Genomic DNA, 26,773 nt, shown 5'->3' with positions numbered 1-26,773 from the left:
GATATTAATTTACAGTTGTACAGATTAAAAAGGTAAAGTCGGCGAGGAATGCGAACGTGTAACATTTCTTAGTACCTGTGTACATTTTGGCTTTGATTTTTGCTATGTTTCCCCCCCCACGAGCATAAGACACTTAATACAGTATTTCAGTTTTGTTGCATTCCGTAAACCAACATTAAATATTAGCGAGGAGGAAGAAAAAAACAAAGTGGAACTTGCAATCTTTAAGAAGTGTCAACCAATACGTGACAGAGTTACATATTGTTGGACTTATCCACCCAACATTCCATAGTGCAGGGGTTCTTGGACTACAGCTCCCATCTTCTCTAGAGCCTTTGGCCATTGTGCCTAGGGATGATGGGAGTTACAGTCGGTTGAGAACCCCTATTGCGGTGGGCCCAATGGTAGATTAAGCACATTCTCCTCCTGGCCCCCAATGCATGGATGTGTTTAGTCCAGGCCTTGACACATTTTATTTGGCTCTAGGAGCTAGCCCAAAAATTTAGGAGCCACTGCCTTCTGCTTTATGGGAGTGAGGGCTCACCATTTACCCCTAGCAACTCTGTCCACTCCACAGGTCTGTGTGTGTGGACAGACTCACTGCTGTGTGCATCCACTTCATGGACCAACAGCCCCAAGAAGAGGAGGGAGTAACCTGTTACCTGTCCCTGCTGTGCTTGCTCACTCCTCCATTGCTTGGCTCAGGCACGATACGTAAAAATCTAGGCACCATGGTGAGCTCTTGCCTGGGAATTGCTGAGCCCTGGTTTAGCCTGAAAGAGACCTAGGCTAGAGCCATGGGTGTTTGAACTTGAATCCAGACCTCGATTACATTTCTCCAAACCAGAATCACTGAGGTAAGTTGTTGGTGCTGAAGGCAGTGTCAGCAGTGCAGCAGACTGAAGGCACAGTTTGGTTAAACACACTAAGAAAGAAGGCTAGAGATTCATAGCCCTGAACTTGGACGAATGAATTTAAAAGCCACATCTGAAAGCCTGAGAGGAGGGGATGCAGAGGGAGGTGATTGATTGACTATGTAGGCTTATAAATGGAGGCTTCCTTGACCAAGCCTGGCTAGTCCAGAGGCTTCAGGCTGCCTGCCACTAGCAAGGACTGATGTTGGCATGCACAGAAGGTTCCTCTTTCAAGCCCCAGAGCACCTGACACATTCTGAGTTTACTGAACAGGCTAAGCAGGCTGGCAGGTGCAATCCATTTATGTGAAATCAGATAAAACCTTCACAACTTTTCAGAAGTTTCCATCATTACACAGGAGACTCCCTGCCCCCACAACTGATGGGGGATAAAAGCATTGATCTTAGGTTTAAAAAAATAAAAAAGTATAGCATAAAAAATTCATTCTCTCTCTCTCTCTCTCTCTCTCTCTCTCTCTCTCTCTCACACACACACACACACACACACACACACACACACACACACACACACTTTTTTTAATAGTGAAGAAGAATGTATAGTATTGTGTGAATATTCATAACTAATAGCCTTGCGGATTCAACCTGAGTGGGATCTAAATTTAACTGAGCAGACATCAGAAAACGTGTACATGTGCACACCTTAGAGGGAACACTGGTCGCTTGACTTTTTGTTATAAACCAGAAATTCCCAACCTGGGGTCCCTAGATGTTGGATTACAGTTCCCATCAGGGTGGATTTGATTTAAATCAAACTGATTTAAATCATGATTTAAATAATGATTTAAATCACTAGCAGGGTGGATAAAAATAAAAAAAATCCGATTTAAATAAAAAAAATTGATTTAAATAAAAAAAATCCGATTTTTTTTTATTTAAATTGGATTTTTTTTATTTTTATCCACCCTGCTAGTGATTTAAATCGTGATTTTAAATCAAATCCACCCTGGTTCCCATAATCCCAGATACAGTGGCCTACAATTGTGGCTGGGGATGATGGGAGTTGTAGTCCAGCAGCATCTGGGAACTCAAGGTTGGGAGCCCCTGAAATAAATGAGATGTTAAAAACAGGATTTCACAGTGAATCCTAGGGTTCACTTGATTGTGGTTCACCTCATGGGAAGCTGCTGTCTACTGACTCAAACCACTGGCCTGTCTAGCTCAGTATTTTCTACGCGGGCTGGCAGCAGCCCTCCAAGGTTCCAGACAGGAGTCTCTTCCCAGCACTACCTGGAGATGCCAGGGAGTGAACCTGGGGCTGCTCGGCCAAAGAGCTATAACCTCATTCCCCAAGGGGAATATCTTCCAACAGACAGTGCTCACATGAAGTCACCCATCCAAATTCTAAGCAGTGTCCCACAACCAGGCTGGACACCGCTTAGCAAAGGGGACAATTCAGGCTTATGGCCACAAGACCAGCTCTCCTCCTCCTCCTTCCATATCTGTCTATTTAATTCTCTTAGCCGGCATGCGTGTCCTGGATTTGGCGGCGGAATTCTAGCGACACGTTGTGAGAGTTCCGCCGCTGAAGGGTGACAGTTGTGGTCTTGCGGGCAAGAAAAAAGGGCAGTGGGCGGTATCGGCGGCGGGCCACAAAACAGCTTGAGGAGGCAGGCTCGGCTGGCTGCCAGGAGACGGCGGGATGGCCTGGCCAAGTCAGGCCGTCCCGGGAAAGGACAAGGTGGCGGCACAGCCTGGCCTGGCCGCCGGGAGTGGGAGCGGGAGGCGCCAGCGGCGGCAGGATGGCCGGAGGATGCGCCGGCGGGAGGAGTGAGTGGGAAACAGGTGACAGCGTGAAGCCCCGGGCTCCCATTGAAGGCCGGGGTGGGAGGGAAATGGGCGGTTGGACTTCGCCACCCGGGAGGAGGTTCCCTGTTTGCCACCCACTGAGGTAGATGCACAGTGCGGGGGGTGGGGGGGGAGGAGAGGAACAGAAGGGGAGGGAGGGCAAGAGAAAGGCGAGCAGGAGGGAGGGGGCAGGGGGAGGGAGGGCAAGAGAGTGTGGGGCGGGAGGGGGGCAAGAGGGGAGCAGGAGGGAGGGAGGGCAAGAAAGTGTGGGGCAAGAGGGGGGCATGAGGGAGGGCAAGAGAGTGGGGCAGGAAGGAGGGGGAGGGAGGGCAAGAGAGTGTGGGGCGGGAGGGGGGCAAGAGGGGAGCAGGAGGGAGGGAGGGCAAGAAAGTGTGGGGCAAGAGGGGGGGCAGGAGGGAAGGCAAGAGAGTGGGGCAGGAAGGAGGGGGAGGGAGGTCAAGAGAGTGTGGGGCAGAGAGAGTGGGGCAGAAGGGAGGGGAAGGGAGGGCAAGAGAGAGTGGGGCAGGAGGGAACAGCCGGCCCCCAAAAGCGCACAGATGCTCTGTGCGGGTAGGCTAGTTTGGTTTTCTTTGCTTGCTCAGGAATTGTGCAGGGCACAAGAAGTCAACCCTGAAGAGCTCCAGAGGTAAAAGGGCTGTTGTCATGGTTATTAATAGGGCCAGTTTGGGAAGTTGTGCACATTCCCGTTTTCTGCTTGTGTGTGAGTAAATGACAAGGTTGGAGGTGCTGACAGTGACTGAATGGCCGCTGGGCACAAGGGGTTCCCTCCTACCCAGCAGCTGTACTCAAATCTTTAATGAGGTGGAGGGGGAACGCCCTCCTACCTAGCTGCCATTCAGCAGGCGATCACTGTCGGTGTCCCCTACCTTGTTTTTTATTCACACTTGAGCAGAAAACAGGAGTGTGCACATCTTGCAAAACTGGATAGGACACATGTCCTACCCAGTTCATCATTGTGTGACCTAGCTTAATTTTGTGTTCATTTATTGTCCCTGATGAATGCAGCAACAAGTTTTTCCTACTCCTTTTTGAGCTTGATGTTACCTTTTTATATTAATGGCTCACTCACCATTTCCATATGAGGAATTGGGAAATTGATATTTCCTCCACAAGATGCCATTATAACCAAGATGACCTTTAGAACTAGGCAAGGGAACAGCGACATGCTTGCAAACCCCGTTTTCTAATGCAGACTCCCATTACTTGCTCCGTTGCATCTCTTTGTCATGGGTGCTTCCAGAAATCCAGTAGAACATTCTGAGAACAGCGAGTCTTGGTTTCCCCCACTCCATGAACTCCAGTTGCAGGGAGAGAGAAATAAGTGGGCTTCACTTGCTAAATTATGATGCTCATTAAACCAGTGTTGATTCTTAACACATTGCTTCCTACAATTATGTGCACAAATATCATCTTTGGATTGTTTTGTAAAATGCCTCCTTTAGTGTCGTCTCACGGACATCTCACACATTGAGGCTGTTCTCATGCGCAGGCAAAAGCAGGCTAATGAAGCCAAGCCTGGTCTTGCCTGTGCTGCCAGGATCACGCCTGATCCTGGTGGCACCTTGGCGGCAAACCCGACAAGCCAGACACCAGTGTTCCCTCTAAGAGGGATTCCCAGATGTTGTTGACTACAACTCCCATAATCCCCAAGCAAAGGCTTTTGCCGCTGGGGACGCTGGGAGTTGTAGTCAGCAACGTTTGGGAATCTCTCTGGGAGGGAACACTGCCAGCCACCATCTTAAATGGGGTTGAGAGAGCTAGTGCTCTTTTAGTCCAATTTTTTTGGCTCGTCTGCCAGCCCCGGCTGCTTGCAGCCAGGGCTGGGAGACTGCAGGGCTCCTGGCTGGCTTCAGGGGAGTCCCCATAATGCACCATGCGCTTGCGCAATGCATTATGGGAGTTCCAGGGGCTGGGATGAAGCATCCCAGCCCCTGACTCTCCACACTGCTGGTGGCTGCTGGCAATTGTGTGGACAAGCAATCCGTCCGTCTGGTGGGGAGGTAAGTTCAAGCAGCCTTCCTCCCCGTTCTCCCTCGAGCCCTTTTTCACCGATCATGAGAAAGGGCTCCTTGTGATTTTGCAAAACCCGGGTTTATCATCAAGTGTACACCGAACAGGCAGCGGCGCCAGTCACATCAGGGTGGCCGCTCTGATGTTGAACTGCAACTCCTATGGCTGGGATGAAGGGAGTTGTGATCCAACAGCTGGAGCGCCTCAAGTTGGCCTCCCCTTACTTATACAGTGGGCAAACGGACAAAATCAGCAGGGGATCAAATACTTATTTCCCTCACTGTAAGTTGGTAATGAAATGTTGGTTTTGCAATTTAAGGTGTATACTTAAAAAAAAAAATCTCTTAATGGCACACCACAGTTGTATATATTGAGGTCATTCACACAATCGAAAACTGTGTTCTCCCCAGGTTTGAGAGCTGTGTGTACTCCCAATTTTTGATTGTGTGGAAGCAAGGTTAGAGGAAAACCTGGGTAGAAGTGATTGTGTGGAAGCAAGTTAGGAGAAAAAGCCAGGTTTTCCTCTAAGCTTGCTTCCACACAATCAAAAATTGGGAGTACACACAGCTCCCAAACCCGGGTAGAACACAGTTTTCGATTGTGTGAATGACCTCATTGAGTGAGATGGCCCTTCCATGCCACTTCTGTAAACTTACATAGGTGTAAAGAATAATGTAACACCACTAACATACAAGCTTTGGCAGGTGCGGTTTAGCCTGGCTTTGTTGCTGGTTGGTCACAATCTACTGTTAATATATATAGGAAGGGTAGCTGGTCTTGTGCTAGTAAGCTTGAATTGCTCCTTTGCTAAGTAGGATCTGCCTTGGTTTGCATTTGGATAGGTGACTACGTGTGAGCACTGCCTGCAGTAAGATATTCCCCTTAGAGGGTGGGGCCATAGTTCAGTGGAAGAGCATTTGCATGCAAAAGGTCCAAGGTTCAATCTCTGGCACCTCCAGGTAGGACTGTGGAAGACTCCTACTTAAAGCCTTGGAGAGCTGCTGCTAGTCAGTGTAGACAATACTGAGCTAGATGGATCAAAGTCCTGACCTGGCATGAGGCAGCTTCCTCTGTGCTTCCCTCACTGCTGTTTGTCTGCAGGGCAGGTAAGCTTTTTGAGGCTTCCTCTCCTTGCCCCGTCAGAGCCCTTTCTCTGCTCGTGAGAAAGGGCTCATTGTATATTTCACACTATTGCTACCACCCTAAGTACATTCTCTCTGAACTAAGTGTCATTGGTTTATTTTATGTTGTTCTCTGCAAGTGTTGTACTTTGGCGCCTATTGGGTGCAACTCTGGAGCAGGGTTTCTTAACCTTGGGCCCCCAGATGTTGTTAGACTACAACTCCCAGAATCCCCAAACATGGCCTTTGTGGCTGGGGATTCTGGGAGTTGTAGACCAAGAACATCTGGGGGCCCAGGGTTAAGAAACCCTGTGCTGGAGTATAAAATATTCTAGATAAGTAAGCTTGTATAAGTTTACGGCCTTAGTTGCAGGAGGGGTTTTTTTGGTAGCCTTGATTCATTTTTCTTTGGTTCGTGGAGCTAGCCCCAAAATTTAGGAGCCAGACAATGGACTCGTGACAAAATTGCTAGACTCAGTGATGGACATTGTGGAGAGGAAGAGTAATGGGCTTATCTTATTCACTTTACAAATAAAGTACTTAGAACAGAAACAGGGGTGCCTGGGGCATATATAGATTTTATCAAATAATTTCTACCTCCTTAATATTCTACTCTAGGCGCCATAACTCCCTGCTGCCTCGGATTTGTCAAGCCCTGCGTTGTGTCCATCCAAATTCCCTCAGCATCACAGTGGCTTCCACATGAAATATTTTTTTCCTTTAGAACTGCTATCTGATCAGGAGATGGCTGCTGATGCTATTTAAGGAGTGATTGAAAATACAGTATTTTAAAAAACAACAATAACTTTAGATTAGAGCATGCAATTTCTGCTACAATCTTCGGTGTACTCACTTTTATTCCAGAGAAGGCAGTAAGGCCCCAGCAAAACTCCAGGCACATCTGAGGTTGACAAATTGCATTGCCCAGCTTTGTCCAGTAACCACCAGTGTTGCGGCGAAGAGTTGGAGCAACAGCTCATAAAAAGGATGCCATCAACTTCGAGATCATCCACACAGTCAAAAACAGTGTTCTACCCGGGTTCGGGAGCTCTGTGTGCTCCCAATTTTAGGTTGTGTGGAAAGCAAAGTAGGAGGAAAAGCTGGTTAGAGGTGATTGTGTGGAAGCAAGGTAGGAGGAAAAGCGACCCAGGTTTTCCTCCTACTTTACTTCCATACAATCACTTCTGCCCAGGTTTCCCCCTATCTTGCTTTCCACACAACTGAAAAGTGGGAACACACACAGCTCCTAAACCCAGGTAGAACACAGTTTCTGATTGTGAGAATGATCTCTTAGTGTCTTTTTGTGGGCTGTTGTACAACAGCTGGCCCATTCAGCCTCCCAATAAATTGAAGCTGGGAGTGATGTAGTCTGTCAACAGCTGGAGATTCTCAGGTTGGTCACCCCTGGCTCTGGGTTAGGTTGGTGGTGGATCATGATTGTATCCCACATTGTGGCTTGGGCCCAGAATGCTAACCTAGCTTCTTTTTAGTCCATCCTTATTTGAAATGAATCTATTCTAAACTTTGTGTGTATTGACATATGTAAATTAGCAGTTGCTTTTGTTTTCCTCCCTTGGAAAAGTGACAATTCTAACATACTTTCCTTCTCTCCAGATTCAGAGGTGAAAATTTCACCTTTCCCTTGCAAGCTTCTAAGCAATCTGGTTTCGCCACTGACACAGTGTGATATGTTCACACCTTTGTTATTTTTAAATGTTAAGTTTTCTTTTCCTTTGGGTTTTTTTTTTTTTTTACAGTATCATCTTCCTGTGACTGGAGGCTCCTAACAGGAAACCTTCCACCCATCAATGCACTGCCAATGGTAAGTACTCTTAAATGTCCTTCATGTTGTTGTTTGAAGCGTATTTAAATGAATTTGTCCATAACAGCAAAAAAGAAAAGGAGAGGCATATAATCTACTTGGTGAAGGAAGTGTATTAATGATGTTGGCAAATACGGCAGCTTATTTTACTCTCGGATAGGGCCTTGGTTTATTTGACAGCCAAATTTGACATCTATGTCAGTACAGTTGGTATTGGTCCTTGCATTTCCTTTTGGCTGAAATATTACTATAAAACTAAGCAATACATTTTACCATCCTCACCAATAACGCTTGGAGCTGTTTTTTTGTGTTATACTCTGAAAAAACTTGGCTGCCCCTTAACCCTCTACTGATCTCTCTGTCGCTTCTCGTCCTTCATGGTTGAGGCCAGGGGTTCTCAAACTTGGGTCTCCAGATGTTGGGGACTCCTCTCATCATCTTCGGTCACAAATGTACAACAAGAGTCTCCCATGGACCTATATAAAATTCTGTAAGTGTCTAACCGGTGTCTGTGGAAACATTAGTAGTTTTGCACCGAATTCCTCTTGATGAAAAGCTGTGGCTGAGTTCACACATAATGTGGCACCTCAGGCTTGTGTGGCACCTCCGGCTTGTGTGAAGTGCCATAGTCCTGGGAGCACACGCCACCCCTACTTCCATTATGCTGTGACTGAGTGTTTCATGGGAATCCCAGATGTTGATTACAATTCCCAACATTCTCAGCTGCAATGGCCTTTGGCTGGGGATGCTTGGAATTGTGGTCATCAATGTCTTGGATTCCCTGTTACAGGGAACACTGATGTGGAACCACCAGTCTTTGCGTATTCTGCTCTATTTCCCTCGGGAAACCCGACATCTGTCCCTCACTTCAGAGGTCAGGTTCCCAGAAGCAAGTGCAGAAGGATATGCCGAGATTGATAGGTCACTGTGACATGTCCAGTCTGTGGACATCGAAACCTACATTGGAAGCAAGAGTGGTGTGTGAGTCTGAGGTGTTGCATTATGTGTGAACCTGGTTGGTGTGTATTGAAGTTCTGTGTGTTGTTGGGTAAAGAGGCTGCCTTCATATTTGTAATTCAGTATGCTGCACATTTCAGGAAGGACTTGGCCCTCCATTTTTGGTTTTAATTATCAAATGTGTCAAGAGACGTACGTTAGCAAAGAAGGTGGCTAGTCTATGGTATCTTGTATTGTCTGTATGTGCATGGTCTGTATGGTCATCGGAACTGGCTTGGCCTTTGTATTAGCTGGATCTATGATGCCTCTGTCTGTCCTCTGACTTATACATAGTAACTTAATACAGCAATTATTTCGCTCTCTGATGTCGAATTTGAATTCTAGGATTCACGCTGGTATGTATTTGCATCAGTAATAAAAAAAAATCCTCCGGACTCACAGGGGATGAATGTTGGAAACTCATTAATTAGAGAGATGATTTCAAGTCAGTTTGTTGAACTGTATTTTTGTTGGATTTCTAGAGGATTTATCAGTATGAACTAATGGGGAGGGGGAACGCTTTTCAGAACTGAAGTACATACTTTGTTCAACTGAAGCCAGATTTAATTGTAGTCGCTAATTGTTTAATTGTAAATTGAATTGTAATAGCGAATCGACTTGGCGCTAGTGTCCAAGTTCGTTTCTTCACAAAATTTGTGAGAGAGACCTGATGATAGCGCATGAGTTTTGGCCTATTTTTAAAGAATTACCATGTAATAAGTTTGGGATTCAAGTAAGTCAGTGGAATTTTGGGTGTGAGTGACGTATTGGTTCTCTGCATGGAGATGTTCGCAAAGACGATGACGATGTATTAAAAATATGCACTATACAGTATATAATGGGTGCCAGCCTGCTTGCTGGGCACTGTAAGGAGCAGCGGTAGTGAAGGGTGTGACACGTTTGCAGAAGCAAAGGAAGACCCGTTGGGCTCTGTATGGGCTGCGTTTTTGCCTGCCTCTCTTTTCTGTGCTTGATGTTACCATAAAAAGTGGTCAGCATCGCTGTATCTTGCAACCCTACTACTGTGTGAAAATGTTCAAATTTGTAGGCATAATGGAGGATGAAGATCGAGGCAGCCTGCCTTGTCCATTTCTTCCCTATCTACTTGTTGCACATATGACTTAAACTTTGCCTGGAAAGTTTGAGCCCGAGGCCCCCATCCATGCAATCTGCAGGAGTGCTCCAAGACATTTTTCTGCCTTCAGCAAAGGACAGTATGATGCCCCCAGCAACTTTAGGTGGGCATGCCCATGGTGGTGCTGGTGGTGGGGCAATGGCTGTCCTCACACCCATGCCTGAGGCAACCGCCTCCCCCTGCTCACGGAAAGGTCGTCCCAGACAAACTGTGCTTAACTCCTGTTTGACTCTGTATGTAGACCTCTGTAGAAACATGAAGGGCTCAGGGTGAAGGGAGGATATGAATACGATGAATATTTATATACCACTCTTCAACAAAAAGTTCCCAAAGCGGTTTACATAGATTTTTTTTTTAAAGGCTCCCTGTCCCCAGGCAGAGGTAGGTAAGTATGCCATGGGAGAGTGGATTGGGGAGATCCTAATCTTTCACCAGGTGTACTCCTTGTCTGCACAGAACTGGCTTTTATATGAGGTGTCTGTTCAGAAGAGGTCTCTAATTGGGATGTTCCAATGTGCCAAGATTTAGCAGAGATAGCTGCACAATTCTCAGCCTAAGTGGAATGGAGTTGGGTTCAGATATAAACAGAACATTTGAGTCGCCCCTTGTAGCTTTGCATTTTTAGTTTCTGTTCAATTTCTCATGTTGCCTTTTTCCCAGCAGAAAACTTCCCTGTATTACTTGGTGCTTAGGTACTGTGATTTAGCTATGATTGAAATACTGTTCTGCATTATTGCTTCTCTTAAAAACATGACTCATTCCATATTAAACTACTCCCAACACTTCATTAAATTTTAAAATAGCAGGAAGAGACTGTTTGAAGTCTTATTGCATTTTGTCTTAATTTTCCCCCTACAGGTTATGCCAGAAAATAAGTATTTGTAGAGTCTTGTGGGCCTGTTACTTGCTGTAGCGATAACTGATTCTTAATTACTGCTTTGGGCAGAAGAAAAGGTTCTCTCTCTCTCTCTCTCTCTCTCCCCTTCGCTAAAGAGCCATTTTTATAAACGAAATAGTACATAGGACTGTATATATTCTGTAATAGTGTTACATAAGCACAGCATTTGGTGCTGGATGGGAAAAGTCAGTATCCTCATAATCTAAGAGTGTGTGTGTGTGTATATATATATATATATATATATATATATATAGAGAGAGAGAGAGAGAGAGAGAGAGAGAGAGAGCTTAATAGTAAAAACAGGACTGATTTTAGACTTGGTGTAAAACCATGCACTGTGCTATCCATAGTTAAGATTCCACAGCATGGTTTGAGCTTCCAGGATTACAATAGATAAGCCTTAGTGCTTTTGTTTTGCATCTGCTAACTGGTCAAAGAGGCACCTGGGCGGGGGCAGGGAGTCCCTGTTTAGTCCAGTATAACAGCTGGTCTTCTGACTAAGGTTGCATACACACTGTGGGAAGAAGTGCCCATGTTGCAGAAGGCTTCTCAAATACCGCAGCACTGGTGCTTGCCTGTGTATGTATGGGTGGAGGGGCAAATTAATCTCACTTTCTCCCAGAAGTACCTTGCACCACCTGAAAATATGTCCTTAAGGGCTGCACAAGGACATATTTTCAGGTGGACTATTCATTTGTAGGAATGTGTCCTTGAGGGTCATGTGGTGCATCTGGGATTCTGGATTTTAAAACCAGACCATTTTTATACATGCAAGTTGTTGGGCCTAAAAATGTGCAGGCATTTAAGTTAAGATAGTAAGATTTGATGGACTGGATTTTTGCTCTGATCCAGTTGAAAAATCTCCTGGTTAAAAAATTGGTAGTTCTGGCAGTAGTAGCCTGTGCGGCCCACAAGTAATTGCGGTCACAAATGATAGCACCATTTGTGACTTCAAGAGCAGGGGTGGGGGGAATCATTGGATTTACGTGAAGGGTTGTTTCTACACAGAGCAAGGAGAATCTTTTATTCTTGAAATGTATAGCATTGTGGAAGCCTGGGACCAGGGGCCAGGAGTGGTACTTTGCTTCAAGTATTGCTCTTACAGACTAACATCCAGAGCCGTAGTGCTCTTGGGCAAAAGTTGCCATTAACACCAGTGAGGTGTTCCACAGTTGCACAAAACCAGTTGGGAATGCAAGCTACAGTGCAACTAGCTACCATAACAACTTTGTGCTAGTGTTCCCCACATGTGATATGCTGCTCTGGATATCAACCACAGACTTAAAAAAAAATCAAATGCATTGAAGACCAGGGTATACATGAAATAAACGAACAAGTTAGACATTTCAGGAGATATATGGCTGCCACTATTAATGGAAGCACACACACACACACCCCACCCACTCTGCCTCTTAAAGGCTGGTAATACAATCAAACATGAGGTCCTTGCCTTGTGAACCTCCCTGCCTCTGGTTCACATCATTGGCTGCCTCTGGGGGAAATCACAGCGCAGTTATTGCATACCACATGTTCTTGTTTTTACAGGGAAAGTGGAGGAGGAGGAGCTGGCAGCCAATCTTCTTCCACCATGTATTTTCCCGGCCGTCTCCCTTTCAAAATAAATGCCATTACAACCATGTACGAGTTGTGTTTGCTCTGTAGTTCTGCACTATAGCTAGGAAAACACAGTTAGGCTTATTTATCCAGCATTTATAGTGAACAAACAAAACCCAGCAATAAAAACAAAGTGTAATTTTGAAGATATTGGTTTATTCAGACTCTGCACTCCAGCGTCTTTTGGATTTTCAATAATTCAGGAAGCACCTTGACAAACATCACACACAATGAAGGCTTTCTGCTCTGGTCTACGCCATTTCAGTTGGCAACTAGTAGAGACAGAGAAATAATCACCAAATTGGGTTGCTAAAGACTCAGACTTGTTTGCATTTGGAGACCAAATGTGGTGTTTGGCTGGAGTGGAGTAAAGCTTTGGTAGAGAACTCCATTATGCAAATATTATGGGGGAAAGCTAATCGTATCTTTGCTTAATCAACAAGTATTTTATTCTAGGATGTGGTATATATTACTGACTATTAAGTGCAGCAGTGTTTTTCCTACAGTAGCTCAAAGGATAGGGTTGCATACATAAGTACCTGAGTACCTGTTCCTTCTGGGGAAGTGTGACTCCATCCAGAACTGGCAGATCAAAATCATGTTGAGTTGCGACCCTGCATAATAAATATCTCCGTCTTATTTGGATTCAGTTTCAGTCACCCTCATCCAGCCCATTACTGCCTCCCAGCAGGCATTTAGGAAGGTTATGCCTTCTCCTGATAATGTGGACATGGAGAAATAGATTTGGGTATCATCAGTATACTGATAAAACCCTGCACCAAATCTCCTGATGATCTGTCCCAGCAGTTTCATGTAAATGTTAAAGAGCATTAATGATACTTTCATAATTAACTTATTAAATTCTCTGTCATAAGATGTGGTGATAGTAACCAGCCTGGATGCCTTTAAGAAGGGCTTAGATATATTCATAGAGGTCAAGTCTATCAATGGCTACTAGTCCGAGGGTTATTGGCCACCTCTAACCTAAGAGGCAAGAAGCCTCTAAATACCAGTTGCAGGGGAGCATCAGCAGGAGAGGGGGCATGCCCTCAGGTCTTGTCTGTGGGCTTCCCAGAGGCATCTGGTGGGCCACTGTATGAAACAGGATGCTGGATTGGATGGACCTTGGGCCTGATCCAGCAGGGCTGTTCTTATGCACCTGTAGTTTTGGCACATCTCTGTGTTTATGTTCTCCCCTAGCCATACCCCTCCTTGAATCTATTGGCTATATAATGTATAATGTTGGGAGGAGATGAGGGAAGGATGGTTGCTAGTTTTATGAGCACTACAAAACTGTAGTAGTGCATGAATACATGGTGCCACTTTACTATGCTTCAGCATCTTAAAAATCTTTTTGCTTGTCAGGACGATGCAAAAGTGGCTTGTCAGGTTCATGCAAACTTGGATAATGTATCACAGTTTGGATGAAACATCGTTCCTGCTTTCTAAAGAGGACTAGGCTTTGTTGCTTGCTTAAGATAACAGTTAGTCCAATAGTTAATTAGTGTCTCTGAATGTCAGTCAGTCTGTGTGTGTTTGTGTGTGTGTGTGTGAGAGAGAGAGACAGACAGACAGACACACACACACACCATGTAAATACCAAGCTTTCAGGGAGAGCCATTTTTGAGAATGAAATACTGAAACACCATTTTTGAGAATGGAACATTGAAAGGCCAGGATTCTGAGGCTGGCCACTCAATAGACAGCTGAAGTGGCCAAGTGGATCTTTAATTCCAAATTGACACCTTGAGCTAAGGTGTCAATTTGACACCTTAATTGACGCCTTGAACTAGCCTAGGGATTTCCAGTTGCAGATCTCCAGGTTTATAGAAGAATATCTTCTACACTTTCAGAACAGGCATGACTTTGTAACAGGTATTAGATATGTATAGCATAGGTGTTAGGACATGTAAAGGAATGTATGGTGCAAGAGAAAAATATGCATAAAGTCCTTTGCTTATAATTTCTCCCCTGCTTGAAGGGGTGGGGCAGGGCGGGGGGAGAAGATGAATCAATCCCCTTTTATTCCATGGTTCCTAGCACAATTATTTTTTCCTTTGCATCTCACTGGGAAGATTGTACAAGGATTGTACCTCCTAGTAGTTGTTTAAAAGCTTGGATTGCCACAGCTATGCAGAGGTAAAGCTTTGACACACCAGCAAATAGAATCCTTACAGTGGTGTCTGGTTTTAAAGGACTTGAATTGCCCACGGTAAAGCTCCACTGAACTGGCCATTACTGCACCTCTGTTTGCACAAGCTAGTTAGTATGGTTGCTTTAGCAGCAACTGGGCAATATAAATAGAAGGATGCAAGGATGGGATGTGGCATCCTTCCACTTCCTGATGTGGCAACCCAGTGGTTAGAAATGCAGTCCTAGGAATAGGGAGTTCAAATCCTACTCCTGGTAGCTGGTGCTTAATTCCCTCATCACTTATCCATTGTCCTTCTATCCAACCCTGATTTGAATTGATTGATAGATAGATTGATTGATTGATCAAGTGCTGTCAGGTCAGTGTCGACTTTTAGTGACAACATAGATAGATTCTCTCCAGGATGCTCCGTCTTCAACTTGGCCTTTAAGGTCTCTCAGTGGTGCATTCATTGCTGTCGTAATTGAGTCCATCTACCTTGCTGCTGGTCGTCATCTTTTTCTTTTTCCTTCAGCATTCCCCAGCATTATGGATATCTCAAGGGAGCTGGATCTTCGCATAAAGTGTCCAAAGCCTGGTTTGAGCCTGGTCATTTGTGCCCTGAGTGAAAATTCTGGGTTGATTTGTTCTATGATCCATTTGTTTGTTTTCCTGGCTGTCCATGGTATCCTCACAGGTCTTCTCCAGCACCAAAGTTCAAAAGCGTCAATACTTTTTCTATCTTGTTTCTTCAAAGTCCAGCTTTTGCATCTATAGATTGTCATGGGAAAACCCACTGTCCGAATGATTCTAATCTTTGTAGGTATAGACACGTCCCGGCATCTAAATATCCTTCCCAAGGCCTTCATTGCAACCCTACCAAGTGCTAGTCTGTGGCGTATTTCTTGACTGCTGTATCCTTTACTGTTGATGGTCGATCCTAAGAGGCAGAAGCTATCCACCTCTTCAATGTCTTCATGATCAATTCATGATTGATTCTGATTTGAGTACTGAGCATATATCCAGGTGGAAGCTCCAGCCAATACTCAACAGCCAGTCAGAGTCATTCTGCACAATGGAGTGCTGGCATTATGGACCCGCCAGGGCGGCTCTACAAGATTAAAGGCGGCTTCAACAGTGTTGGGCAACAGGGCAGTTGTGCAACTACTTAAAATGGCACCTGGGAAATTGCACTGTGTTATTTTTATTTTATTTATTTATATGTAAACTGCTTTGGGAACTTTTGTTGAAAAGCGGTATATAAATACTGGGAGTATTTGTACTCCAATTGACTGGCATTCTGCTCTCTATTAGAAGCATGCAACAGAAGCTCCATTGGAGGAACTCAGCACCACAGCTCTGCACAGCATATTGCTAAGGAGGAAAAAGTCCCCCACAAAAGGACTTTTTGACTTCAGGAATTTGTCCTTAAGGGCTGCACAACTGCCCATTTTTGAATTGCTGCGCAACTTTCCTGTAGCGCAACACTGTTGGGACTGCCTTCCATATTGCGCAGCAGCCCTGTTGAGCCCCTAACACCGGCGATTCGCTGTGCAGAATGTCGGCCAGTGTTAGAGCACGTACGTAAAAGCACTCCACGTACATATTGATCACACACTTGGGGCAAGAGCTTAAATGGTTGACCAAACCTAAAGGACCCATGGAGCTCTAATTTAAGGGTTTGGGTTGCCATGAGCAGCCAAGTGTGTGATCGTGTAAGAGCACATACTCCATCCTGAGTCTTTGCATTTCCAGTTTGAAAGGGATATTGGTCAGCAAGACTGGGAAAGATTTCTGCCTGAGATCTCGAAGAGCTGTTGTTGGTTGGAATAGACAGACCTGGGTTAGATGGACCAGTGGACTGTCTCTGTGTAAGGCAGCTTCATATGTCTACATTTTATACAGTGATGCAAACATGGCCACACACACAACACTGGATAATGCAGATGGCAGAGCAGAATAATTGTTTTGTAATGGAAAGGCCTAGAGCACAAGGCAATGAGTCATGGGCACTGAAAGAGAGACTGCAAGAGTGAGGTCGGAGCTGGTAGCAATTCAAAGCATGCCTATACGTTTGATGCGTGATAATTTTGAATTATGAAGTTTAGAGGCAGTAGGAGAAACCAACTGGTTCATCAGGCAGCAGGACTGGAATGCTGGTTTCCCACACTCTGTGGGAAAGAGTTAATGAAGCTCACTGGAACAGCCATTGATACTCTGACTTGTGTGCCAGACGCTTTGGAAGTTACCTGTCACTGTTCGTGGACTCCTGTTCTTCAAGCCGATGCAGGCATCCCAGGATGTCTGGTAATTTCCCCCAATTCGGAGAGGCTGTAGACAGGGCCGTGTGTATGTCACGGTTCAAAGGGTGCATAGAAAAAACCCAGCATGTATATTTGGATACAAAAGCCATCTTCAGCTTCCACTTGCAGAAAAAGGTAATGATGGCAGCTACTATGTGCTTTTGGCTCTGCTTTTGGGTGTTTGAGTTGGAAAGTGGGCCAGTGCCTTTCTCAAGAACTGGCCATGATTACCCATGAATTAGTCACGTCTGTGGGTGGGTTACTGCAACATGCTCTGCACAAAGTGTGGCGGCTAGGGTTCTGTCCGGAGAGTAATTTTGAAAAAGCTGCACTGGCTGAGTCCCGGATACCCGAAGAACCTCCTGCTTTCAAATGTTTCTGTCTGATAAAGCCATTGGATGGGGCTGTGTTCAGAGTTCCAACCGTGAGAGAGGGCTTGATTGTCATGCACATAACTTGGTTATTGTCCTGAGGCTTTGGAATGTTCCCCTGGTGGATGCTTGCTTCTTGGCTTTTCTTGTTGCCTTTAAGACTTGTTCAACCAAGTCTTTGACTCTGAAAGGTTGCTGATTTATCTATGTTCTTGTTCCTTCCATTGCTAGCTAGCGATTGATTGATTGATTAATTATAACTGTAAAGGTAAAGTGAGCCGTCGAGTCGGTGTTGACACCTGGTGACCACAGAGCCCTGTGGTTTTCTTTGGTAGAATACAGGAGGTGTTTACCATTGCCATCTCCTGCACAGTATGAGATGGTTCCTTTCAGGATCTTCCTATATCGCTGATGCCTGATATAGGTGTTTCCCATAGTCTGGGAAACATACCAGCGTGGAAACTGTACACCCCCCAAACCTCCGTCTCTGGGCAGTTTACAGCAAATTAAAATAGAAATTAAAACCTTAAAACAATTTAAAACCACAAGTCTAGTTAAAAAGCTTCAGTGAATAAATGTGCCTTTAGAGACTTTTTAAAAGTTGTCAGAGATGGGGAGGCTTTTATTCCAGCAGGGAGCAGATTCCAGAGTCTCGGGGCAGCAACAGAGAAGGCCCGTCCCTGTGTAACCACCAGGTGAGCTGGTGGCATCTTCAGACAAACCTCTCTGGATTATCACAATGGGCGATGGGTCTCATAGTAAAGAAGACGTTCTCTTAATTACCCTGCTTGACAACTTCTGTATTGTTGGCGGTTTTCATTTTTTATGGATTTTAATGTTGTATTTTTAATTCTGTGCACCACTTTAGGATAAATTTTTATGAAAGGTGGCATAAAAAAATTAATGTAAGTAAAATGTGCAGAACACATACAAAAAGGATAGAGAGTTCACTGTTAGAATCTGATTGCAAGAAATTTCACACGAATCATTTTTCACCTCAGTCATAGAGACTCCTACCATTCTCCAGGTGCTCTGCATAACATTTAGAAAAAGTAATATAGACCCTGCTGATGATCTTGTAATCTAACAGACACTATACAAAAGGTGAAAGGAGTGAGGTAAGAGGGAACCCAGCCAACTCAAGTAGCAGTGCTGTTGATTTACACAGTGAGCAGGTGGCCTGGCAGGAGACTGTTCTGGGGAGGGTAAGAACCATGGCAGCTGGTCCCAGCTGAGCTGACGGAGTGAGCCTTGCTGTCTCTCCCTCTGCTCCAGCCAGGTGCTAATAGCTGTAGACACCGCGAAATGCCACTGAGTGAAATGGTATACTTTAGTCAGTGCAATAAATTTATCTCTTAAAATCTGCATTCATAGATCAATAGCATGGTACCGTAACTCTGTAGTAACTAAAGGAGCAAATTGACAATCCAAGCAAAAAATGTGCATTCAGAAGGGAATGTGTAGAATAGCTCCCATAGTCCTCAATCTCTCTTCCAAATGATAAGACATTCCAAAATAAATGTGGGTGTCACTTTAACCCCTTCCTTTTCTCTTTGTTTTAAAAGTGTGAAGGTCATGGCTGTTACAATCTCCAAAGGTGATGAGGTGGCTGAATTGGATTTTTAGTGCTTGGGGGTGGGGCTTTGATGCCCTGCATAGGTCCTTACCTCTTCCCAGAACTAGCAACTTCCCAGAATGAATAATACAAAATTGTAAATGTAGCAGAATCAGTTGTGCACAATAAGAAAACATTTACAATTGCAGAACTTAAACAGGTTTGGTAATCCTACACTTCTGGGTATGGAATAGATTGCAGGTGCAGAATGGAGTAAGCTATAGCGCCTAAGCTACTGTGGTTTGCATTTTGAAACTTCTGGTATACCTGGTTCAGGAATCCTAGATTGCAGGACTGGAGAAACCTGCAACATTTAAATTCTGCTACCATTCAGAGGAGTCAGCACGAAGTGGCAGATGCTTCAACAGTGTTTGACAACTTGAAAGCTACCAATATACTCCAGTCCTTATTTATTTATTTGACATTTATATCCTGCTCTTCCTCCAAGGAGCCCAGAGCAGTATACATGGTTATGTTTATCCTCACAACAACCCTGGGAGGTGACTTAGGCTGAGAGAGAAATGGCTGGCCCAGAGTCACCCAGTGAGTTTCATGGCTGAACAGGGATTTGAACTTGGGTCTCCCCGTTCTAAGTCCAACACACTGACCGTTGCACCACATTGGCTTGATTTGGATATCTGCCTTGATTTGGATGCCTATCTGTTCCAGGAGGAAAGTGGCTTTTATGCTTGTCCACATAAGCCTACAGCATTGGAATGGCCTTTACATTGTACAAATGTACAAAAACAGCAAGGCATATACAGTTGCCTCCACTCTCATTGGCAGTGACACTTTTGCATCCCTCCTTTAGTTTTCATGTATACTTAACCTGGAGAGAAGAGCTGCTACTACTATTATTTATACACCACTTTTCAACCAAAAAGTTGTTAAGCAGTTTACACACCCAAAACGTACCCAGAGGGCTCATGATTCAGAAAGAAACACAAGGGAGACACCAACAACAGGCAGTGGAGGGATGCTGTGCTGGGATTGAGTAGGGCCCGTTGCTCTCCCCTTGCTTAATATAAAGAGAAGCTGCATCGTTCTCCCTGCAAGCATTATGGAAAAGATGCAGTTCACACTGCAGAAATGCTGGGACCAGCCCATGATTTTCCCTTGATTTCTTGATTTTTATTACTGTGCATGCTTAAAGTAAAAGGTAAAGTGTGCCATCAAGTCGATTTTGACTCCTGGCGCCCACAGAGCCCCGTGGTTTACTTTGGTAGAATACAGGAGGGGTTTTCCATTGCCTCCTCCCGTGCAGTATGAGATGATGCCTTTCAGCATCTTCCTATATCTCTGCTGCCTGATATATTCATACCAGCAAGGATTTGAACCAGCAACCTTCTGCTTGTTAGACAAGCATTTCCCCGCTGCTGCTAAATTGGCAAAGAGGCACATTGCAGTGATGATTTTCTTTATATTAAGTAAGGGGAGAGCAACAGGCCTTATTCAAGCATCCATCCATTGCTTGTTGTTGGTGTCTCCCATGATTCTCAGCATGCATTTTCACAGGCATTTCACAAATGCTAGTCTCACTAGAAGGCAATATAGAGAAGATATGGCCAATGTTTTTGGAAACCTAGGGACTGGGGTGTTCTCTTGTGTATGGGTGTGTTGTGCTTTTTGTTGTGTGAGAAGCATGCTGGCTGTGAAAAAACAAACAGACAAAACCCTAGCAACTAGGCTTTAAGTACTTTGCATTAATGATGGCAATCCTTTTATAACGGGAGCTGGAGCAGATAAAAATGGCCTGTGCAATTTCCTTTCACAGCAAATAACAAGGAACACATTCAGGAGTATCAGGTACATAACAGACAAATTAAAGAAGCAAATAGATGGCCAAAAGGTTAAAAAGGAATGAAAACGCAAGCTTAATAGTCACAAGATCAAATGAGGCATTAGTTAATTTTCCTCCTTTTTTGGGTGCAGTTCATCAGAAGTTCAAGTAATTCAGCTGAGTGATTGAACTGGAATGGAGCGCAGAGCCAAACCCCCTGACTACTGATAGCATAAACAGAGAAACAATCAACTGAACTTAACACTTGGATGTCATCTTTCACATGATAAGTTTCTTTGGAGAATGTTCGAATTCTAGACTAGAAGCAAGCAGCTGCATGCAAAAATACGATAGCTATGTAATGAGCAACAGTTGAAAAATTCTTCCGCTAATGAGCAATCAAGCTGGATTTTACGAGAGAAATGACGAAGGCAAAAGTTGTTGCAGTGGCGGGAGAGAGGCAGCAAGGATTGCTTGTGGTAGGAGAAACAGAATTGCTCGCGGTGTAGCTGAAGGTGGTGGAGCAGGGCTTTTGTGGTATATACTGAACACGGAGACGGAAAGTCCTGGGTGGTGTTTCAAAACGGGAAGCTTAAGTCTGGCTGAGATGATCCAACAAACAGCCTCTTGTTGTTGGATGGGATGGATGGATTGGAATGACTGCCGAGGACACATGCTCCCTGCCCACCCATTGCCAATCCTTTTGTCCCCTTAACTAAGGTGCAGAGCTGGGAAGCAAGAATCTGAGTTGGTTAAATCATAGCTCCACACACAATCGGGATCCGGGATCTTTGATCTATTTGTGGCTTTCAAACCACAATAGGAAATGGATCAAAGCCCTGGATTGTAAGTCACTGTTAAGGCTTGGGTGATGCACGGAGCTGATGACTGAGGAGCAGAGCATGCAGACTCAATGCTCATTTGAATTGTGTTCCCTTTGTCAGATGCAGTGAGCTGGGCCATTATCTTTGTTAATCTGAGGTAGAAATCTCATCAGAACAGATATACGTTTCTACATTTAAGAAACAATTAGTCTTCAGCCAAATAATTTTTGCAACGCATATTATTTGCCGTTGAGCATCCTGGTGGATTTGTTCCTTCTGTTTTATGAAATATACCAGCTATGCAAATCTATAGTTTCCATCAGATAAACTGATGGAGATCATACATAGCAGGTTGATAGAAGCAAGTGTGTGTCATGGTTGTCTGCTCAGGAGTGGACCTGGTGACTCAAACACTTTGCTGCCCCAGCTGTTTCACACTCTTGCTATTTTGTACATGGGTGGTCCTACCATCTGGGGTGACGAATGTTCATTGTGACAAGGTCAACATTCCTAGAGGTGGAAAGCAGGTGATGAAAGTATTGCAGTGCTTTCAATGTTTTCACTGAAATGTTTTTGGTTTGGTGTTTTTTTAAAAATAAACACAGTGTTGTCACGGCACGCTTTTATTGTCTTGACCATTGGGCCTGCAGTGCCCAAATTTGCAATGGTTTGTTAACAACTTTAAAAAGTAAAACAAAACACACACACACACACCTACAATTTTAGTGATGTCAGAAGAATGGAAATTGACAGGAAGTCATCCTCCAAATATTACTCCATTAAGGGGGTACAATAATCTGTTCATTTTTAACCCTACCCCTTTCCTCTGTGTAAAAAATGACGGCAACTTTACCCTAAACATTTTGGGGGTAGAGATAAAGAAGGGTGATAACATACTCCAGAATGCTCTCCCAGTGGCCATCCACACCTCAGCCTCCGTCACAGTTTTTAGAAAGCATGTGAAATCTTGGCTTTTTACCCAGGCTTTTATGATTGTTCCTATTGTTGCTGGTTTGTATCTTTTATGGTTATATTGTGCTTGGTTTTTTTGCCTTTTAATCAGATCTGTATTTTTATATTCTAGCTGATGTTTTAATTGTGTAATTTTTGTAGTCTTAAACTTTTGTGTGAACTGCCTTGTGATTGTTTTAATGAAAGGCAGTATAGAATTACAACAACAACAACAACAACAACAATACGCAGAAAGCTATGAGTGCAACAATGCTATGCTGCCAAAAATCATTATAAGCATTTGTCCCCTGAGATGGTTCCAGTGCCCAAAATTTGTGAGCCTGTCTCATGGATCAATTTTTGAAGTGAAATGTTTGACTGTTTGCTTGGAAGCCAGACTTGTATTCAATTTTTTAAAAATCTTTCCCAAAACACCCTCACCTCCTAGAACTGCACAAGTTCTACTGATCTCTGTCTGGGTGTTCCAGTTGAAGCTAACACCTACCAGTTGGTTACAACTCTAACAGAGGTTGAGCACCTCTGATCCAGGTACATGCTCATCCTTTTGCTGTTGATCCAGCTGCTCAATGCCTTCCAGTACCCTTTTTTGCTAAAGGATGCTTTGCCTCTCCTTGCCAGTTTTTCTTCTTTTCCTAAATATTATATCTTTCATTCTCAGTCTCTCCCTTTCCATCTTGAAACACTGCTACAGATAAGTTCCTCCGGAGCTCTTTCTTCCTTTTACTCCAAGAAACCCAGCAGGGCACTTCTCCCTGTCTCCTTTTGATCCACAGAGTCCTGGTTGTGTGTTCTTCACCTTGACTCTTTTTCTCAGGGTAGATTAGCAGAGGAGAATGCTTGTTAAAGGAAGTGCTGTTGCCACAGGATCAAAGGGAATCCACTCTCACTGGAGTTGTCAATGTCCTTGTCTAAGTGAGAAAATATCCCTACATGACAATCCCTTTGTACACTTTAATCTATTTGTTTACACAATTGAGAGGTTCATTCAGGGCTGAAGCAAACTGAGCAAAATTTGCTGGGGGTGGCCCTATCCACCCCCAGCACAGTACCTCCAGTGACTGTTGCTGGTGTCTATCTTGTGTTTCTTTTTAGTTTGTGAGCCCTTTGGGGACAGGGATCCATCTTTTGTATTTATTATTTTTCTGTGTAAACCGCCTTGAGCCATTTTTGGAAGGGCGGTATAGAAATCAAATAAACAAATACAAATAAAACAAAATAAAAGTGTTTCTGGGCTAATTGACTGGCATCTTTTCTTCTTTGAGTATAAGTGGCGATATAAGGAAGAATATGGTCATCACCGCAAGTGCACAGAGTGTTTCAGAATGCAGTAGGATCTGAAAATGGTTTAGGATAGTGCACAAATGATCTGGTGCAGCATTTTTTTTGTTATGTGCATTGAATAAAAAAGTGACACGAGTATCTTTTTTGTTATGTTGCTTCTTCAGTGTAGCTGTTGGAGCATTTTGTATAAAAGAGACAGTACTCCTAGTTCAATAGGCAGCACTGTGCACTTACTACTAACAGCACCCTCTGAAAGCAAGGGTGTCATGAAAGCTACCCGTAGGACAGGGCTTGACAAATTCCAGGTGTCAAGAAACCATGGTGCCTAGAAATTTAACCGTGGTACCTAAACTAGGATATTCAGAGGTAGAGTTATTTAATAAAATCTTTTTGTCTTGGCTAGCCCCATTTCTGCTACTTGTAAAGGGGATAAAGAGAGGTGCATTTACCCTCAGTGTCCGACACAAAGTCTGATAATTTTGTCAAAAATCCATTGTTGGGCTTCTAAATCTTTCAGCCAGCACCTAGATCCAAAGAAAATTTATCAAGGCCTGCTGTAGGACAGTCATTCTGGCAGGATCACACCTGTCCCCCTGGTCATCGTCTGTTCTATTCCCAGACTGGTTGGAAGGGGTGGTGGATGCTTTCAATGAGGGCTTGCTTGGGGATGGGGCCATAGCTGAGTGGTAGAGCATCCGAAGGTCCCAGGTTCAATCCCCAGCATCTCCAGGTAGAGCTGGGGAGGACTCCTGCCCGGAAACCTTGCCAAGCCACGACCGGTCGGTGTAGATAATGCTGAGCTAGATTGATCCGTGGTCTGACTCAGTATAAGGCAGATTCCTATGTTTTCCCCAGTGCTGAAGCTGAACCGACTTTGATATTGCAAGGGGAGGGAGATCAGAGCCACTCATGTGAGGACTGTAGCAGCCATCAAGCACCTGGGCTAGGTAAACCTTTGACCTGATCCAGCAAGGCTGCTCTTTGTTTTCACATGTCCTAAATAAAAGCATATGGTAATCAAGTGACAATTTTTTTAAAATTATCTGATGACTCCATATTAAATTGTCCCTGACATTTGCTTAGTTCTCTTAGACTCCAACAGAGATCGTTATATCGATATGCAGGGGATATTTTATTTAATTTTAAAGCATTCATTTGACTAAGTTTATTGTTATGTATAACAACTTAATTTGGAAAATAAATGCAATAAGGCTAATTTGAAAACAGCAGAGAGATCTGCTGGAATTGGGAAGCAGTTCTATTATCAGTCTAGCTTTCTGTTCTCCTCCTCCAAGTACAATTGACACTTTGCTAGTGGGAGGCTAATTGCTACTCTAAAAGGAAATAAATCGTAGATCGTACATGGGTAACAAATTGGTATTTAAGCATATGTTGGGCACCCAGCTTTCCTGCTCTTTTGAAGGACGTTCTGATTTATCTGCAGTCCCTCTTCTACTTTGCAAAAGTGTAATTGTTTTCCTAAATAAACTTAATCAGTATCAGTATGTTTTTAACGTGGTAGTATTAGAACCACATTCCCATTCTTATGAAACCTGGGGTGCCAAAGGCAAGAAAAGAATCACCTGCAAAATGAATTTCAGATGATACTTTGAAACTGTGCAAAAGCTTTCCTGCGAAGTGATTAAAAAAACAACCCAAACCTGATTTAAGTAGAAGGACTTCACAAAGTGGATTCCCATACAATCTCTGGTAGAGGTCCTGACATTGACTGGAGATACCATAGATTCAACCTGCAGCTTTATTCTGTCAGAAGCTCACTTTGGGTGTTGAACCTGGTGACCTGAGAGATGTGAGGCAGTAGCTCAGCTCTGACCAGAAGCGGGAACTGCAGAGATCTAGCTGTTTATTTATTTAAAATATTTATGCCCCACCCCTCCAGTACACTACTGCTTGTGGTAGCTTACAACAATAAAATAGACACAATGCAAAATAAAACGAATAAAATTAACCAAATTAAGTAAACAAGTTAAACGTCCCAGCTAAAACTACAGTCAGAATTAAGTTTCAAATTAAAAATTATTTTAAAAGCTAGACATTGAGAATTATAAAAAGAACCTACCAGATATAACCAAAGATGGAGCATTAAAAAGCCTCTTTAAAAAGAAGTATTTAGTTGTTGTTTTTAAAAACACTGCGGGAGGGAACATGATGAAGCTCTTCAGGTTATGCTCTTGCTCTCCAATGCAGAGGAGCCAGGCCTGACAGATAACATTGCAAAGCATTTTCTGTTCTGAGCGATCTCTTTACAGTTAAGTGACATGAAGGCATTGCTACATTTCACTTTCTGTGTCTAAATCCTGTTAGCAAACTATTTCCGAGGATTCAGCTGTGCCAAGGTTCCATAAAAAGCTTAGCCTATTTCAAACCTGCAAAAACCTTTCCTCCCATATAGCATGTCCAAACAGGATTTAGACACAGGAGTGAGTTGCAGGAGAAGTCTGTGGTGCCTCAAGTGATAGCGTTGGACTTGGAGCAGGAAAACTCTGCCTCAAATATCTACACGGCTATGAAACTTACCGGGAGGCCTCAATCTTTCAGACTAATCTACGTCCTAGGGCTGTTGTGAAGATCAAATGGGATTATTTTATGGGCGCTGTCCTGAGTTGCTTTAAGGAAGGGTGGGGTAAAAATACCCCCCCACCCAAAAGGGAAATGTGTGGAAAATGTAATCTAAGTGTGCATTTGTGATACCTTTCTCTCACCATGATCCTATGGCATCCTATTAAAGCTGTGGCACTATTATGGCGTGAAATACCATGAAGTATGCCAGAGCTAGACAGTTCCCAGGTTCCAGTCCAGATCACTTTGGTGCCTTGAAATTTAAGTGTGGTGCCTGCTATATCCAGGAGGAGGAGGTGGAGATGAGATGAGAGAGAGTGTAGGAGAAGGCCTTTCTGGTTGTTCCGTCCGGATTATAGACAAGCTGCCCACCCCCCACATGAGAGTTGCATCTGGCCCTTTCAATGCCTACTTTTAAGTGGTTGTTTAACTGTTCTTTTTATTTGGGTGGACATTTTTTCATTGGGGGCCTTTCTAACTGGTTGTGCTTCTATTGCTGTGGTTGGCTTCTATATTCTCGCACTGTATTTAACATAGCATTGTAGTGTGTTAATCTGTTGCGTGCCAGCTTGGAGTGTAC

The 26,773-nt window shown here is 44.0% G+C and overlaps 1 protein-coding gene across 17 annotated transcripts in view; it reads left to right on the top strand.

Annotated features, from left to right (window-relative positions):
• TBL1XR1 (TBL1X/Y related 1) overlaps window positions 1-26,773 on the top strand; it is a 269,891-nt gene that overhangs the window by 107,393 nt on the left and 135,725 nt on the right. For 12 of the 17 annotated variants that reach the window (XM_053306086.1, XM_053306072.1, XM_053306079.1 and 9 more), the window contains exon 2: window positions 7,629-7,693. The exons of 2 other annotated variants lie outside the window; for them this stretch is intronic. The gene's annotated coding sequence lies outside the window, so the exon portion shown is untranslated. Of the gene's footprint in view, window positions 1-2,695; window positions 2,717-3,261; window positions 3,366-5,837; window positions 5,857-7,628; window positions 7,694-26,773 lie in introns of those variants that run through there. 3 more of the 17 variants (XM_053306076.1, XM_053306078.1, XM_053306081.1) reach the window with 3 other exon arrangements.

Source organism: Hemicordylus capensis, chromosome 3, assembly GCF_027244095.1.
Source record: "Hemicordylus capensis ecotype Gifberg chromosome 3, rHemCap1.1.pri, whole genome shotgun sequence".
In the NCBI taxonomy this organism is placed as follows: Eukaryota; Metazoa; Chordata; class Lepidosauria; order Squamata; family Cordylidae; genus Hemicordylus; species Hemicordylus capensis.
This window is presented reverse-complemented; position numbering and strand designations above follow the sequence as displayed.